At 37.6% G+C, this 19,602-nt stretch overlaps 2 long non-coding RNA genes across 2 annotated transcripts in view; one reads left to right on the forward strand and one right to left on the reverse strand.

The window, feature by feature from the left end:
• The window catches only part of LOC144332807 (uncharacterized), a 36,473-nt gene that overhangs the window by 16,217 nt on the left and 654 nt on the right, over nt 1–19,602 (reverse strand). The window contains exon 2 of the long non-coding RNA XR_013400938.1: nt 4,487–4,664. This is a non-coding gene — a long non-coding RNA (uncharacterized LOC144332807). The remainder of the gene's footprint in view (nt 1–4,486; nt 4,665–19,602) is intronic.
• Nucleotides 14,167–15,330, forward strand: LOC144332806 (uncharacterized). The gene is made up of 2 exons (XR_013400937.1): nt 14,167–14,478; nt 14,821–15,330. It is a non-coding gene; the product is annotated as an uncharacterized LOC144332806 (long non-coding RNA).

The following is a 19,602-nucleotide window of genomic DNA, read 5'->3' on the forward strand; positions in this document are numbered from 1 at the left end:
TTGAAAAGTGGGTGGGCCAAGTGTGGTGGTTTATGCTTGTAATCCCAGCACTCTGGGAGGCCGAGGCAGGCAGATCACCTGAGGTAGGAGTTCAAGACCAGCCTGGCTAACATGCCAAAACCCCATCTCCACTAAATTAAAATACAATAAATAGCCGGGCATGGTGCCAAGTGCCTGTAATCTCAGCTACTCAGGAAGTTGAAATAGGAGAATCACTTGAACCTAGGAGATGGAGGTTGCAGTGAGCCAAGATCACACCACTGCGCTCCAGCCTGGGCAACAGAGTGAGACTCTGTCTGGAAAAAAATAAAAAAGAGAGAGAAAAGAAAAAAATGGGCAAAAGACTTGAATAGACATTTCTCAAAAGAAGACATACAAATGACCAACAGATATATTAAAAAATGCTTAACATCACTACTCATTAGGGAAATGCAGTTTAATACCACAAACAGCGATCACCTCATACTTGTCAGAATGGCTATTATCAAAAAAGATAAAAGAGAAATTTTGGTGAGGATTTGGAGAAAAGTCAACCCTTTTACACTGTTGATGGGGATGTAGCTTAATATAGCCATTATGGAAACCTGTATGGAGATTCTGCAAAAAACTAAAAATACAATTACCATATGATCTAGCAATGCCACTTTTGGTATATATGCAAAGGAGATGAAATCAGTATGTTGAAGAGATGTCTGTGCTACCATGTTCATTACAGCATTATTTGCAATAGCCAAGTTATGGGATCAACCTAAGTGTCCATCAATGGACAAATAGATAAAGAAAATGTGGTATATATTCACAGTAAAATAGTATTCAGCATTAAAAAAAGAGGAAATTCTGTCATTTGAGACAACATGGATGAACCTGGAGGACATTATGCTAAGTGTACTAAACCAGGCACAGAAAAACACATGAACTCACTTAATGTGGAATGTAAAACAATCAAATACTTATATAGCCGGGCGTGGTGGCATGAATCTGTTGTCACAGCTACTTGGGAGGCTGAGGCAGGAGAACTGCATGAACCCAAGAGGTAGAGGCCGCAGTGAGCTGAGATCATGCCACTGCACTCCAGCCTGGGTGACACAGCAACAGACAAGACATCCTCCCTCCCTCCCTCCCTCCCTCCTTTCCTTCCTTCCTTGCTCCCGCCCTCTCTCCTTCCTTCCTTCCTTCCTTCTTTTCTCAAAAAACAAACAAAAAAAAACCAAACAAACAAACAGAAAAACAATCAAAGCCTTATAAAAGTGGAGAGTAGAATGGTGGCTATCAAAGGCTGGGGATAGCAGGGATGTTGGTTAAAAGGTAATAAGTTTCTGTTAGGAGAAATATGTTTTTTGAGATTATTGCACAGCATCATGACCATAGTTAATAATAAGTGGGAGTTGAACAATGAGAACATATGGACACAGGGAGGGGAACATCACACACCACGGCCTGTCAGGGAGTGGGGGGCTAGGGAAGGGAGAACATTAGGAGAAATACCTAATGTAGATGATAGGTTGATGGGTGCAGCAAACCACTGTGGCACGTTTACACATATGTAACAAACCTGCACGTTCTGCACATGTATCCCAGAACTTAAAGTATAATAAATAAATAAATAAATAAATAAATAAAAATAAATAAAAAAAGATGTAAAAAGTTGCTAAGAGAGTAAATTGCAAATGTTCTCACCACAAAAAATGATATGTATTTGAGGTGATGGATGTGTTAATTAGCTTGATTTAATCATTCTACATTGTATGTATATATATGACATAATATCACTTTGTACCTCATATATACAATAATTTGTCAATTTACAATAAAAATATTGGTTTATATTGTTTATGTTGAACAACGACTTCTACCTTCCTAAATCCCTTTCTGAGCATAAATATAGATATATATGTGCATATATATGTATTTTTTAATTTTAGTTTTTTAACTTGAAAGCACATTACATACAGTTTGATCACCTTATTTTGTTTTTCATTTCAATGGATACTTTTCGTGACTACATTTTAATGTATTGACTGCCTAAGTTTATGCAGCCTGGATAACACAAATTTGTTTCCCACTTAGTATTTAGGTTATTTTTTAAATTTCAGTGTTCATATAGCTCAGACCTATAGAATTAGCTGAAAATACTTAAGAAAAACAGGAAAACCAACTGAAAAATTCCAAAACCAGACAAAAATTATTAAAGATATATAATGATTGAGAAATTGGTAAATGAAGCATCATGTATAAAAGTTAGTTACTGAGAATGTGTTTTGACCACTTTGTTGTTTAGACTAATCACTGTTTGGATTAAATTATTTTTAACGAAACTGTGTGGAGCTAATGTTATTTGTAATGATTGCCAAGTAGAAAAAAAGACACTCTTTCTTTCTTTCTACATTTTAATATTTTATAATTTTAAAAATGAGCATATGCCAAAGAAGAAAAAGTTCTTGCACATCTTTATTCCTGAGTAACTTACTCTTTATGCTGCAAATGCCTGTGCAATCTTTTTTTTTTTTTTTTTGAAAAAATATTTTCCCCTGAACTGGTTATTGGTGGCACAACAGAATCCCATTTATATTTGCACATTCTATTATAGCTGAGGTAGCCTTGGCTAAGCTGAAAGAGAGACTGCTCTTCCCATTTCCCCTCCCTGTAGGTTTTTGTTTTTGTTTTTGTTTTTGTTTTTGAGACACAGTGCAGTGGTGCTACCTCAGCAAACTGCAATCTCTGCCTCCCAGGCTCAAACAATCCTCCCACCTCAGTCTCCCAAGTAGCTGGGACTGCAGGTGCAAGCCACCATGTCTGGCTAATTTTTGTATTTTTTGTGAAGACAGGGTTTTACCACATTGCCCAGGCTGGTCTCAAACTCCTGAGTTCAGGTCATCTGCTCACCTCCTCGGCCTCCCAAAATGCTGGGATTATAGGCGTGAGCCACTGCACCCAGCCCCGATATTTTTTTAAATGTTAAGCACAGTGCTTATCTTCTCTTCTCCTATTCTGATAATAAAAAAGTTCTGATTTAGCAGTAGCCCATTTTTGTATATAGTTTTCATATCAATAAATTTGAAAATAATATCAGTGTATATATAGTTTGGATATTTGTCCCCAGTTCAATCTCATGTTGAAATGTAATCTCCAATGCTGGAGGTGAGGCCTGTTGGCAGGTGTTTGGACCATGGAAATGGATCCCTCATGAACAGCTTAGGCCATTCCGTTGGTGATAGGTCAGTTCTCGCTTTAAATTCATGCAAGATCTGGTCATTTAAAAGTGTGTGGCACCTCCTCACTCCACTCTCTCACTTTCACCTGCTTTCACCATGTGATGTGCCTGGTCCCCCTCCACTTTCCACCATGATTGTAAGCTTGGTGAGGCCTCGCTAGAAGCTTAGCAGATGCCAGCACCATGCTTCCTGTAAAGCCCACAGAACTGTAAGCCAATTCAATCTCACTTATTTATAAATTACCCAAGCTCAAGTATTTCTTTATAGTAATGCAAGAATGGCCTACTACAATATATTTTAAATTTCCTTTTGACTCAGTTTTTACTTAGAAGAATATTCATTTGCTTCATAATATTTGGTCCTTGTTTTCACCCTCAGGTTGATAATTTTGGTTTTTTATAATTTGTCATGTGTACTGCTTTTATCATTTATTTTTTTGTGATCAGCTCAAGAGATAACTACATTAAAGGAGTCAATTTGTATCTATCTAAATACATAAGTTTTGTATTCCTTTTATAGCTAATTAGGACATCTTATATTATTTAGGTTTTTCTACCTCTCTGCCTCTTTCCCTTTTCTCCTCCACCTTCCTTTTTATTTTTTCCATCTGAAGGTCTGTGTTTGGACACCTCTTACATATTTGTTTCAGACATATAGTTTTGGGTCAGGAAGGTGTACCTCAGTTTGGCAATTACTGTTTCTAAGCACTGACTCAGAGGTGTATGAGTGGGTAGACACTCCTACTGTTTTTTGTAAAATGTCTCATCCTTGTCTCATATAAGTATATTAAAAATCCCTTGGACTGATCCTTAAATAGACCCATTTAGTAAATTTCAGCAGCAATAGTACTGTGAACCATTTGGATAAGAGTTCCAGTTAATTTTCTAATTTATAATACTGGATTCTAGACCATATGGTTTTAATGTGTTGATAAAAAGAAAGAATTACATCTTACCACAGTTCAAATATATTAAATCCAATGTTTCCTCGTTGTCACTAATGGTCTAACACTATCATAAAAGTTAATTAATTGGTACAGTAGGCTCTATTCTTTTAAAACCATCAGGATTTCGCCTCATTGTACTTTAAACTCTTTTGGATGGTTATTACTGGATTTCTTGACAATCTGTTGTCTAGTGGTTACCAAGGCATCCTGGTTTATCTCGCCAGTTTACAATTAATAGGGCTACATTCTGCCTGTTTTTATAAAAACAAACAAACAAACAAACAAAAACAAAACACACACAAAAAAACACACTAGTATTTCATTTAACTCTTTAGCAATCATCAGAGTCTTCAAAATCAGGAATCCTCCAAATCCATAAAAGCCAATCTCCCTGTGTCTGCAATGGTTTTAGGTGACTTGCAGACATTATCTCTTAGCCACCAGTCACTGTATCACTCTTTATTCCTTGCTAGTGCTCTCTTTCCAGGTCATGTTACTCACAGCAGCTTTAAAATATACAATGGGAAAAAAAGGAGAGTAACATGAGCAGACTTAGTAGATAACAAAGGACAAGAGAAAGTAGGTCCTTGATACTCTCTTTACTTTTTCCCAGCATATTCCCTGCTAGCCTGTGATAAACTTACCCCAAGGAAAGAAAAGAAAAGCAGACCCCAAAGTTTTAACTCAGTTCTAGATTCTGAAGTTCTGGGTTCTGAACTAATTAAAGTTTAAACATTGGAACAATTTCCCTGGATTAAGTTAAGAACATCTTTTACCTCTTCTACTACTTACTAATAATAACATAACTCATGCAATAATAGCTATTATATACCATTTTATTTAATTCAGATAAATATTTAATAATATTGGCTCAAAACATATTTGATCCCTTCCTAGCACCAGGAATTATTTCAAAGACTTGACAATCATCTATTTAAATCTTCTCTGCATCACTGTTGTTATCACTGTTTTGCAATGGTTTTGCAGTGATAACAACAGAGATGAGGAAACTGAGGTTAAAAGAGATGTAATAAATTGCTCAAATTCGACAGCAGGACTGTCTAACTACAAAGTTCACATCCTTTTAACCCCCTTCACTACATCTCTAAGAGCAAGAAAGTCTTAAAAACATTGCATGCGTTGGAGCAAAGCCAAGTAGAATCTGAAGCTGGAAAAAATGGTTCTTGTGTGTCTTTCATATACTGCAGTCACACAAGTAGTTGGCATTAACCTTTTGTAGTTTGTGGGTACATAATTGCTCTGAAATCCTCTCTTCAAAATTTCAAAACATTTTTGAAAACATTCCTTATGAAGAACCAAATAGGTGTAAAGATATTAAAAGTTTAACTTAGGAATTGCTGTTAAAGTGATTGCATTCATTTGGGGGAAAGTTGGAATGGTAGTAAAACAATAAAGGCTGATTATTCAATTCAGCATAGAGTCTGAAAAAGAAATTTTAAACTATAATGCAGAACATATTTAGTCTGTCACCAGTTTTATCACTCAACAATTAATTATTAAGTGGTTACTAAATGCCAATCATTACCTAAGCCCTGAGGAAAAATGGATTAAGAAACCTCCAGGATTTAAGCGAGCGAAGTATCTGTTTTTTCATCTTTAGAGTCGTGTATTTGTCACTGAGATACATGTATATTTGTTATATACAGAAATATATATTTATAAATTCCTATATTTATATATGCACATATTTATATATTATATACATACATAACATATATGTGTTATATTATGTATGTGTATATATTATATATACATGTATATATATACTGAATGTATGTATGTATATATTATATATACATAATATATAAATATGTATAAATATAGTTTTAGAATATTATGTGTTTGCATTTATATATGCAAATATATATGCATATATTTGATATTTATATAATGATGAAGTATTTATCAGCACTTGTGAATTTTCTATTACTACAACTTAAGCAACATTGATTACTGAAACGACTTTACCAAAATCTGTGAAAAGTAATCTATCATTATCATTATTATTTTAAAAAAGGGTCTTGCTCTGTCACCCAGGCTGGCTCACTGCAGCTTCAACCTCCTGGGTTCAAGCAATCCTCCCGGCTCAGCCTCTTGTGTAGCTGGGACTCTAGGTTTGTACCATGGCCACATTCGGCTAATTTATTTATTTATTTATTGTAGAGACAGGGTCTTACTCTGTTGCCCAGGCTGGTCTCAAACTCCTGGGCTCAAGAGATCCTCCCTTGTTCAGCCTTTCAAAGTGTTTGGATTACAGGTGTGAGCCACTGTGCCCAGCCTCAATATTATTTTTTAATAACTTTCCCCTACTGAGTTAAAATTTTGCCTTTTTTACATTCTACATACCATATATCCTTGAATCTTTCTTTTTGTATTGATCTCTTTATTCCTGTGCTGACCTACAATTTATGGCTTAAAGATGTGATCTAACATTTGTAAGGTACATCCTTTTTCATTACTCATATAATGATGTTTACAATTTTTCCCTTATATATTTTAGATTATGAAAATTAGGGACAGTTTGGTATGTTTCTTTGTTCAATTAAACCCACAATTATAATTTACAATGTGTAAACACAGTGTTAAAACTGCTGAGGATATAAAGGGGAAAATGATAGAATTCCAGCTCTCGAGATAATCTTATGTATGAAATAGAGTTATAATTTATAACTCTATAATTTCTGATTCTAGAAATACAAAAAGAGACAAGATAGAATAAGAACCAAGAGGCAGGTTGTATAGAGTTAAATATTAGGTGTTATAACTGAGCACACATGTAAGTAGTAAGCCTTTCTTAGATGATTAATGTGGTTGCTGCAGCAGTTTTATAGATGACCAGATCCCTTAGTCTGTCTTAAAGTCGAAAAGTGCAGAATAGTGGCAGCCTCATTTTGACGTAGCATCTCTAAAAATCTCAGCCCTTAGTGGCCTTCTTTTTCCCTTGCTTTCATGGAAGGTGGGACAAAGCATGCATGTCTTTGAAGTCTGGTATCACAGATGTTTTGAATTCCTGAATATTCAGTTCTCTCTACAATGACATGAATTAACTGATTTTCTATGAGGTGTGTGAGAGTGATTTCATTTTGAACATGTTTGTAATTTGGTGGATGATCTAGCTGTTAGACATGCCTACATGATCTTGTTTCACAGAATGTTTTCTTCTGCAAATTCTTTATGTTGTTACTCTGTATTGGGGGAACCCACCCCCAATATTTCAATGCAGGTTCTTTCTATTTTCTGTAAGTGTCGGCCGGCTGAGAAATAAAGAGAGACAGTATAAAGAGAGGAATTTGACAGCTGGGCTGCCAGGGGTGACATCACATATTGGTAGGACCATGATGCCTGTCTGAAACTCAAACCAGCAAGTTTTTATTAAAAGTTTAAAAAGGGGAGGGGGTGTAAGAACAGGGAGGAAGTACAAAGATTACATGCTTCAAAGGGCAAAAAGCAGAACTACTAATAAGGGTCAAACAAAGATCACATGCTTTTGAGGGAACAGGACAAAGGGCAAAAGCAGAACTACTGATAAGGGTCCAACAAAGATCACAAGGCAAAGGGCAAAAGCAGAACTACTGATAAGGGTCTATGTTCAGCAGTGCCTGTATTGTCTTGGTAAACATCTTAAACAACAGAAAACAGGGTTCAAGAGCAGAGAACCGGTCTGACCTCAAATTTACCTATGTAGAGTTTCTCCTCACCTTAGTAAGCCTGAGGGTTCTGCAGGAGACCAGGGCATATCTCAGTCCTTATCTCAACTGCACAAGACAGACATTCCCAGAGTGGCCAATTATAGACCTCCCCCCAGGAACGCATTCCTTTCCCAAGGTATTAATATTAATATTCTTTGCTAGGAAAATCATTTAGCGATATCTCTCCTACTTGGACATCCATTTATAGGCTCTCTGCAAGAAGAAAAATACGGCTCTTTTTGCCCAACCCTGCAGGCAGTCAGACCTTATGGTTGTCTTACCTTGTTCCATAAAAATTGCTGTTATTCTGTTCTTTTTCAAGGTGCACTGATTTCCTATTGTTCCAACACACGTTTTATAATCAATTTGTACAAGTGACACAATTATCACAGTGGTCCTGAGGTGACATACATCCTCAGCTTACGAAGATAACAGGATTAAGAGATTAAAGTAAAGACAGGCATAAGAAATTATAAAAGTATTATTTGGGAACTGATAAATGTCCATCTTAAAATGAAATCTTCACAATTTATGTTCCTCTGCCATGGCTCCAACCCCTCTGTTCAGGGTCCCTGACTTCCTGCAACACTCTGGTAACTAAATCTAATCCCATTGTAATTAAAACATTTATGACCATGTCAGAAGCATATGAAGCAGAACAACTCCATCTTGAATAGGAGCTGGGTAAAATGAGGCTAACACCTGCTGGGCTGCGTTCCCAGATGGTTAAGGCATTCTAAGTCACAGGATGAAATAGGAGGTTGGCACAAAATACAGATCATAAAGACCTTGCTGATAAAATAGGTTGCAGTAAAGGAGCTGGCCTAAACCACCAAAACCAAAATGGTGACAAGAGTGACCTCTGGTCGTCCTCACTGCCACCCTCCCATCGGCACCATAGCAGTTTACAAATGCCATGGCAACATCAGGAAGCTACTTTATATGGTCTAAAAAGGGGAGGCATGAATAATCCACCCTTTGTTTAGCATATCATCAAGAAATAACCATAAAAATGGGCAACCAGCAGCCCTTGGGGCTGCTCTATCGAGTAGTTGTTCTTTAATTCCTTTACTTTCTTAATTAACCTTCTTTCACTTTACACTGCAGATTTGCCCTCAATTCTTTCTTGCACAAGATCCAAGAACCCTCTTTTGGGGCCTGAATCCAGACCCCTGTCCTATAACATATTTCTAGTGACCACAGGAGGGACTATAGTGTAGAAACCCGGACCCAACAGCTACCTTTGGGTAAGTGTTGGGGTCCTGTAGCATCTTTCTGGCCAATTGTGAAGGGACAATACTAAAGAAACCTCCCCCAACCTGAAGGAAATAGAATGCAACACTGATTGGACGACTTTGGGTAAGTGGTATGGTACCCAGATAAAGAACGGGCTTGTTACAGGCCCAAGTTAGTGGAGTTATAGTCTCTCCTAAGACAGAGTGGGTTAGAGGCCCCTCTTAATAAAAGGCAAGGATGCGTGACTGGCCTTGGGTTAGAGGCCCAACTTAGAAGGGGATTAGAGGTCTTCTAAGATTTAGGGAATTAGACGCCCCTCTTGATAAAGTTCCTCTTGGCCAAGGACAGCTTCGGCACTATGGGTTGTTAACTGCTATTTTCTTTGGATTAATCTGCCTTGCACTCTATGCTGAGACCTGTGGGTGCTAGGATTAGGCATGTACAGGATTGGGTGACATGGGGAGCATTTTCCTCCCCAAAAGGCAAAACTTGAAAGCTGATAGGATTGCTGGAAAAGATCCCTGTAGCAGCCGCCTGACCTTTTCAGTGTCGATGCAATGGGTGGGTCTTTCTCTGGCCTCCCTGATCATTTTGCTTTCCCCACCCTGCCACAGGCAAAGCTTTTCTTTCTCTCCTTTCTCTTTCTTATCTTTTCTATTATTCAGGGTGACCATCTTGCCCAGAGACCACATGTTGAAATTCCTGATCAGAGGTTGGATTAACCATGATGGGGCCCGACCAGGGGCAAGTTTAAGCCTTTCAAGTTTAATAATGGGTGCTAAGCAGAGTGGCTAATGTCTATATTTTGTCACATGTATTTTGCTCTGGCCAGAACAGAAAAAGATAATTTTCCTTTGTGTTGTGGCTTGGCCGTTGGGGCTGTGTACAGCCAGCTGGGTCACTAGGGCTGCTCATGGAAAGGGAATCCAGAAGCCTGTAATGCCAGCAAAAGGATAAGAATTTCTTACCAGTCAGATTTCTGGTTTCTCTCTCTCTCTCCCCCCCGCTCTCTCTCTGTGTGTGTGTGTGTGTGTGTGTGTGTGTAAACTGGATGAAGTTTCTCTCTGGTCAGTTATGCCCTTGGGAACTTGACCTTGTAACCATGTGGTCATGCTTTCTCTTTTCACAATAGTGGCCTGGATTCAGGTTTCAATTCCTGGCCTAGGGGATGATCTTGTATCTTCTGTCTATGTATTTATATGTATTATGTTTGTGACATTTACATATGAAATAGCTTTACTTGAAAAATAATAAGAGCTTAATATTTTATCAGAAAAGTAAAAAAGTGTAATGACTTTTAGTCATGTGACTTAAGTAATCTTTGGGAACTAAAGATAGTTTTGTTTTGTTTTTTTAAGATGGAGTCTCATTCTGTCACCAGCCTGGAGTGCAGTGGTGCAATCTGGGCTCACTGCAACCTCCGTCTCCTGGGTTCAAGTGATTCTCCTGCCTCAGCCTCCCAAGTAGCTGGGACTACAGGTGCATGCCACCATGCCCAGCTCATTTTTTTGTATTTTTAGTAGAGATGGGGTTTCGCCATGTTGGCCAGGATGGTCTTGAACTCCAGACCTCGTGATCCATCCTCCTCAGTCTCCCAAAGTGCTGAGATTACAGGCATGAGCCACCGTGCCCGGCCAAGGTAGTTTTAAAAATTATTGGTAAGTAAAGATATTTGGTCTAAATTATGCAGGTCAGATAATAAGTTTACTAAATGCTTTAAGGTCATAAACTGCTTGAAAATTGTTCAATTTACCTATCTTAAAGCCATTAGATTCTAGATAAGGTCTGGGGACATGTGGAATTCACCATGCACCCTAGCTATACAAAGAAAATTATAAAAAAAGAGATTTTATATGAGAAATGATCTTGTATGGCCAATTCTTGTCTTAAAGTAAAATGACTATTGATGTTTAGGGCAAGTCAGAAAGTTCAAGAATGTCTCAGATAGTCTGTGTAAGTCTTGAAAGGATTTGTGGAGGGAATTTATGCAAGAAATGTACAATTCAAAGGTTGTTAGGCCTTCTAAATGCTTCATACAATGCTACCATGACTCTTACTGTACAACTTGCCTGCTTAAGTAAGGTAAGGCCTGGGAACATGTAGAATTAGCCACACCCCCTAGCTATGCTGGAGAGTCAGCTCTTATATGTACTTCTGCCTGGTGTGTCTTAGAGTAGGATCCACACTTAGTACATAATTAAAATCTCAGATTTACCAAGGTTTTCACCAAAAATAGAAGTTGCTAAAAGTTAACATTATAACATGTAATTAAAACTACAAAGAAACAACTTTACATGCAAGGTGTGTAAAGAAAGTAAAATGTGTTTTTGGTGAAAGAGTATAAGAAGTCATGGGAAGGTAGATTTTTTTCTGCCTAAAGTGTTAAAGGATTGTTTAAGAAAGGAAAAATGTCTAATGGTTTATGAAAAATTAACCCGTAAAACAGATTCTGTGTGGACATTGGCTAAAGTTAAAGGGATATTATTCAGTTTTTCTGCAAATTAACCACTGGAATAAAAGCACAACAGGTTTTCCCTTTTTTTTTTTTTTTTTTTGAGGCAGAGTCTCGATCTGTTGCCCAGGCTGGAGTACAGTGGTGTGATCTAGGCTCACTGCAACCTCAGCTTCCTGGGTTCAAGTGATTCTCCTATCAAAGTCTCCCAAGTAGCTGAGTTTACAGGTGCATACCACCATGTCCAGCTAGTTTTTGTATTTTTAGTAGAGATGGGATTTCATTGTGTTGGTCAGGCTGGTCTCAAACTCCTGACCTCAGGCAATCCACTCACCTCAGCCTGCCAAAGTGCTGGGATTACAGGTGTGAGCCACCGTGCCTGGCCTAACAGGTTTTTCTTAAAGCAAAACCCTGCTTATGATCTGCTCTTTAACAAAAATTGTAAAGGGTTGTAAAAGGTTTATGAAAATCTTACCTTTGGTCAAACTGATAAAAATTAAATACATTTATTGATAAGGTTTCATTAAGAATTGGGTTTGATATCAATAATGCACTAATGCAACAGTGACATTTGGCTTATTTGGTATAAAAGTTATATAGGGCCAGGCGCGGTGGCTCACGCCTGTAATCCCAGCACATTGGGAGGCCGAGATGGGTGGATCGCGAGGTCAGGAGATTGAGACCATCCTGGTTAATACAGTGAAACCCCGTCTCTACCAAAAACTACAAAAAAATTAGCCAGGCATGGTGGCGGGTGCCTGTAGTCCCAGCTACTCGGGAGGCTGAGGTGGGAGAATGGTGTGAACCCAGGAGGCAGAGCTTGCAGTGAGTCAAGATTGCGCCACTGCACTCCAGCCTGGACGACAGAGCGAGACTCTGTCTCAAGAAAAATAAATTACATAGGAAGCATTATCAAATATGAAATGGTGTTTGGTTTTCTTTGGGCTGTAAATGTGTTATTAATATATGTTCCAAAATTATGGGAAACTTCTGTAATTCTAATATGGCTTAGTGTGTGTTATGAGTAATTATATTGTTACATAAAATCATTTTGTGCCAGAGAGGTAACCAAAATTCCTTTGTCAATTGTGTTTTTGACTGTGGCTGTCCTAAGACGTTTCGTCATCCACAGACAATTTTTGTCTTGTTTTAACTCTCCATAGAAGCTGGTTTATAATCAGCTATAGAACTCTAACAGACATTCTTATATGCAGGTTTCTGACACTTTGAAAATTGTGACATTAGAATAGAGGAAACAACTTTCAGAACTGTTACAGACAGCTAAAGTGTTCATGAATATCAAGCAAAACAGGAGTTAACTAAATAACCAGAATCAATAAAAAGCAGAAGTAATCTTTGTGACTTTTTGCTTAAAACATTGCTGATCCTTTGTTTTTTTTTCCAGAGTCAAGAAAACTTTTCTTTCGAGCTATTTACAGCTTGTAGCAATTGAGTAAACTATACTGCTGTGAATAACATTTGGAGCATATTTGTTTCTCTCTATCTGATTTCTCCAGAATTTGGAGACTATTTGTGAGTATTCTTAACGTATGGCAATAAGTTAAGTGTGCTTATTTGCATAAGTGCAATAAGAATCAGTTTTCTTTTGCAACAGGACGCAATTGGAGAAATTGGTTATTTTACCAAGGCTTTAACTGGAATGGTGTGCTTTCCTTTAAGGAGTCAAACTTGACTTGTAAAACCAATGAAAGCCCTTTGGGGAACTGGACTCATACTTTGCCTACACAGTCCCTTGTACAGGTTTTCTACCTGTGATAAGTAAAGAATGTCACTTTTTCTCAGGTCCAGAAGCCCCAAGTTATCTTGGGACCCCAAGAGGAAAGGAATTTACTCAACTTGGGTATTTGAGGGTACAAACCCATGGCAGGACTTGGCTCTAAAAAAGTCTTATCTGAGATTCCTTATGGAACAAATTTCCATCAAAGCCAATTAAAAAGCCTATATGGCAAATTATGATTTTTGCTACACTTTATACAAATAATCAAGCCAAGTATAATAAAGCAAATTGGTCTTACCATAATTTGTCTTTAGTAACAATGGGAAACTGGAGAGAGATTATGTTTCAGTAACTATGGTATACTTGCTATTAAACTCTAGTCTCATCTGTTGTTTTTCTTTCTGCAATTTAGGCCAGCCCTGCTTATTCCTGTAAACCAACTAGTGATCTCTGACTGCTGCTCAGAAGAAACAAGATGGATGGCTGATTAAACAGGTTGCAGTAAAGGAGCCAGCCTAAACCCACCAATACCAAAATGGTGATGACAGTGACCTCTGGTTGTCCTCACTGCTACATTCCCACCAGCACCATGACAGTTTACAAATTCCATGACAATGTCAGGAAGTTACCCTATGTGGTCTAAAAAGAGGAGGCATGAATAATCCACCCCTTGTTTAGCGTATCATCAAAAAATAACCATAAAATAGGCAATCTGCAGCCCCTGGGGCTGCTCTGTCTATAGAGTAGCTGTTCTTTTATTCCTTTACTTTCTTAATACACTTCCTTTCACTTTGCACTGTGGATTCGCCCTGAATTATTTCTTGCATGAGATCCAAGAACCCTCTCTTGGGGTCTGAATCCACACCCTTGTCACATAACAACCAGAGCACCCCTGGGTTCATATTCAGTGATCCTTTCATTCCCTCATACAAATGCTCATTATGTAACAAGTTAGAAACAGCTTTTCTAGTCTTTTATATGTGGTATAATCATTATGACTTAAATCTACAATGTGGGTGTCATAAAGCAGAATTTTGTAGGTGTTTTAACAGATATATAAGAGGGAGAAGTAAATTTGGACTAGGAAAATCCAGATAAGCTCCATGAAGAAGATTGCTGGAGAGTTAAGCTTTGAAGGATGAGTAAGGGTGTAAGAAGCAGACATAGGAGGCAGGACATTCCAGGTATTGGAGGGTCCCAATGCCATGTGAAGTATGGGAAAGGGACTATTAAATGTGTTGTATACTTCAAAATAATGTTACATCTTTATAGCTATGTTATATTCTCTCGACCTGTGTTGCAAGATGTTGGAATATTTTACTGACACCCTGTAGCTAAGATTTTTTTCCAGACTCAAAGATAACTAGTGGGCTGGCCAGTGGCCTAGGAAATGATCAGGCAGGTGATTTCAGCATAATGAGTTAAGCGGATACAGCCCCTGGCTGAGTGCTATTCTTATGTGAGACTGGCACAGTTTCAGGACTAATTAGGTGGACTTAAGCATTTATTATCTTTTTATGTTCTAGGCACTATTGTAGGCAGTGGAAATGTGGCAATAGACAAGCTGTGGCTCTGCTTTGCTGGCATTAACATTCTAATACGTAAGAGGGACACTAAAAAGGTAAATAAAACATACGCTGATTTTAGCTGATCTCATTTCACAGAGGCCAGCGCACTCTCCCCTCTCTGGGAGTGTTACTATGCTTAATAAACTTTTGCTGCTTTGCTGGGAAAATAAAAGTGAATACATTGATTCCAAGGTAACTCCCATTGTTTTATGATATATAAAAAATAAAACAGGTCGTTGTGATAAGGGAAGTGATGGATGGAAATGCCCCTCCAGAGAACAACTTTTGAGTAAGATCTAAATGATAGGAAGCCACATGAAAAGAAGCCAGTACACAGAAATCATGAGGAAGCAAAACCAGACAATTAGAAACAGAAGATAGGTAAAAACAGGTGGAGAGAAGAGACAGAGAACTCAACTAACCAGAAGGGCTGTTGGGTTTCCAGAACTATTGCTTGAATTTCGACTTCTAGGACCGCTGTTGCCTCCTGAATATGTGCATAAGTAGATGCATATGTTCCATTTGCCATCTTTATTCTGTCATAATATATTCCTATCTCTCTAACATCTAATGATCTGTTGATCTAACTATCCATCCACCTAATCATTTTCATATTGTGGGACAGTTAGACTGCTGCCAGTTTTTAGCAATACAAGGAGCAAGACAGCAGTGAACATTCTTGTACACACTTTATCATGTACATGGTATGGGATTTTCGCATCTACCTGGAATTGAAACCGCTGGATGGTAAAGAATGTCTACCATTAACTTTATACAAATTTGCAAAATTGTTTTCCAAAGTTTTTACAAATAAATATACTTCTCCACAAGAAATGTATACTTGGCATTATCAGACTTCAAAATTTTTCCAATCTAATGGGTGTGAAATGGTATCTCATTATTATTCTAATTTACATTATCTTAATTATTAGACATTACAATTAGGGAGGTACCGTTTCAAAAGCTTATTGGCTATTTGGATTTCTTTTTCTTCAAACTGCTATTTGTTTGCCAGTTATTCTACTGGGTGATTAACTTCCTTATTTATTAGTAGTATCCTGAATATAAATACTTTTTTGATCATACACATTGCAAATATCTTATCTTTTTATGGCTTGTCATTTATCTTCATGGTATTTTCAGTCATGAGGTTTCAAATTTTAATGTTTTCAAATTTATCAATCCTTTTTCCTCATAGTACGTGCTTTATGAGTCTGTTTAGGAATCCTTCTCTAACTTACAATCATAGAGATATGATTCTATATTTTCTGACTGTTTTATTCATTTACATTTATTAACTACTACAGCAAGGGAGTATGTTGACTGACAAAAATACAAATATGAACTAAAGTCCACAATTTATATTCAGGTTCACTCTTTGTATTGCATAGTTCCGTGAGTTTTGACTAATTTATAATGTCATGCATCCACCATTATAATATCATATAGAATAGTTTCATTGCCCTAAAAATCTCCTATGCTCCATTCTTCCCTTCTTGTGACTTGATCCTACATTTCTTTTCATCATTCAATAATGTTCCATTTTATGGATGTAGCAGTTTTTATTGTACATTCATCTATTTTCTTGGTTGCTCCAATTTTTGACAGTTATGAATAAAGGTGCTAGAAGCATTAGTGTGCAAGTTTCTGTGTGGACATAAGTTTTCAGGTCATCTGGGTAGGTACCAAGGAACATGACTGCTAGATTGTATGGTAAGACTATGTTCAACTCTGTAAGAATCTGCCAGACTGTCTTCCAAAGTGACCGTACCATTTTGCATCCTACCAGCGATGATAGTTCCTCTTCACATCTTCATAGCATTTGGTTGGTTGTGTTTTGGATTTCAGCTATTCCAATAGATATGTAATAGTATCTCATTGTTTAGATATTGAATATGTTTTCACATGCTTTTGTGCCATCTGTATATCTTCTTGGTGAGATATCTGTTCTGATCTTTTGCCCATTTTAAAATTGGGGTTTTCTATTGTTAAGTTTAAAGAGTACTTTGTATAGTTTGAATAGAAGTCTTCTATTGAATATGTTTTGCAAACATTTTTTTTCCAGTCTGTGGCTTGTCTTTTCATTCTCTTAACTATCTTTTGCAGAGCAAAAGTTTTTAATTTTAATGAAGTACAAGTTACCAGTTTTCTTTCATGGGTTGCGCTTTTGATGTTGCATCTAAAGAGTAACTGCCAAACCCAGAGTCACCTAGATGTTCTGTTACGTTGCTTTCTAAGAGTTGTATAGTTTTGTGTTTTATATTTATGTCTACGATCCATTTTAAATTACTTTTTGTGAAAGGTGTAAGGTCTGTGTCTGGATCCTTTTTTTTTTTGCAAGTGTATATCCAGTTGTTCTGGCACCATTTATTCAAAATTTGAATTGCCTTTTTCCTTTGTTAAATATTAGTTGACAGTATTTGTGTGGATCTATTTCTGGACTCTATTTTGTTCCATAGATCTATTTATCTATTCTTTTGAGAATACTACACTGTACTACATGTCTTTTTTTCTTTTCTTTTCTTTTTTTTTGAGACAGAGTCTCACTCTATTACCTAGGCTGAAGTGCAGTGGTGTGATCTTGGTTCACTGCAACCTCCACCTCCCAGGTTCAAGTGATTCTCCGGCCTCAGCCTCCCAAGTAGCTGGGATTACAGGTGCCTGCCACCACGCCCAGCTAAGTTTTATATTTTTAGTAGAGACAGTGTTTCACCATGTTGGCCAGGCTGGTCTCAAACTACTGAACCCAAGTGATCCACTCGGCTTGGCCTCAATACTACACTGTCTTGATTACTGGAATGTATACTATTATTTTTTTCTTTTTTTAGACAAGGTCTCGTTCTGTTGCCCAGGCTTGGGTGCAGTAACTTGATCATGGCTCACTGCAGCCTCAATCTCTTGGGCTCAGGCAATCCTCCTGTCTCAGCCTCTGAGTAGCTGTGACTACAGGTGTGCACCACCACACCTGGCTAATTAAGTTTTTTTTGGAGAGATGAGGTCTCACTGTGTTGCCCAGGCTGGCCTTGAACTCCTGGGCTCAAGTGAACCTCCTGCGTCAGCTTCCCAAAGTGCTGGGATTACAGGCATGAGCCACTGCACCCAGCTATACTGTCTTCAAGTCTGTTTTCTGACTTTGTTTTTCTTTAATATTGTGTTGGCTACTCTGGCTCTTGTGACTTTGCATGTAAACATTAGAACTGGTTTGCTGATATCTACGACATAACCTGGGGTGATTAGAATTAAATCCGTAGATTAGGTTGATAAGAATTGATATTTCTTGTACATTTTTAAAGTTTTGCTTTTAACATTTAGGTTTTTAATCTTCCCCAAATTAATTTTTATGCCTAATAAGAGAGAGGGATCAAAATTTTTTTCTCATACAAAAAGCAACTGTACCACTTCTGTTCATTGATCAGTCTGGACTTTCTCATTAATTTGTAATGGTACTTTTGTTATATACAAAGTTCTCATATGTGTATGGGTTTTGTTCTGGGACTTCATTACGTTCTAGTAGCCTATGTGCCCATACCTAAACCAATATATAATACATCCTGGTAGGATTGGTCCTCCCAATATATTCCCTTATCTTACCTGTCCCCATTCCTCTCTCCCCAATTACAGCACTTTTCTTGGACCTTAACTTTTGATATGAATTTCAATGTCATTTTAACAAGTTCAGTAAAAAAACCCTTTTGAGATTTTAACTGGAACTGCATTATATGTACTGATTAGTTCAGGGAAAATTGAGTCCTTTATATTAATCTTTTCTCATTTATGAATATGGTTCATTTCTCCATTAATTTTATCCATGGATCCTGTACATTTTTGTTACTTTTTTTCTCAGGTACCTAACAGTTGTTTTTCTTTTTCTTCTACTTGTTAATGGACTCTTATTTACCATTACAAACTAGTGCAGTTTGCAACATAATTTTAAATTATTTTACAATTCTTAAAGTTTTAAAATTCTTAAAATGTCAACTGCTTAATAAAAATACATTTTATACAAAAATGCAAGGGATACTATCTGAAATGTGAAAGTATTAGTATATTTACGATTTCTCCCCCAAGTGGAAGGAACACACACTCTCATGTTTCTAGTAGAAAATTATGCCCAAATCTGGCAGGGCGCGGTGGCTCATTCCAGCGAGGCACCGCGCCCTGCCTATAATCCCCAGCGCTTTGGTAGGCCGAGGTGGGTGGATCACCTGAGGTCAGGAGTTCGAGACCAGCCTGGCCAACGTGGTGAAACCCGTCTCTACTAAAAATACAAAAATTTGTTGGGCGTGGTGGCACGCACCTGTAATCCCAGCTACTCGTGAGGCTGAGGCGGGAGAATCGCTTACACCCGGGAGGCGCAGGTTGCAGTGGGCCGAGATCGCACCATTGCACTCCAGCCTGGGTGCAGAGTGAGGCTCCGTCTCAAAACAAATAAAAACAAAAAGCAAGCCAAAAAACCCACTAAATTTGAAAAATGTTAAATCAACTTCTTTGCTGTTTTATAAAGCTCCATTTCCACCCCTCTTTTTAGTTTAGGAAGTTTACCGTTATAGGTGAAGTAATTATTTTGTGAATTACAAAGGTAAGTAGGTTCTTTCTTTAACAATCAGGATGTAAACTTAATGCTGGTGAAGTAATTAAACATTTTGAATGTTAATGAAACTCAGTCCAGTTAAGGGTTTTATTTACTACTAATAAACGTATTCACCAAGTACTAAGTGCTGCAGAGAATCCCAGACCGTT

This window comes from Macaca mulatta, chromosome 11 (assembly GCF_049350105.2).
Source record: "Macaca mulatta isolate MMU2019108-1 chromosome 11, T2T-MMU8v2.0, whole genome shotgun sequence".
In the NCBI taxonomy this organism is placed as follows: Eukaryota; Metazoa; Chordata; class Mammalia; order Primates; family Cercopithecidae; genus Macaca; species Macaca mulatta.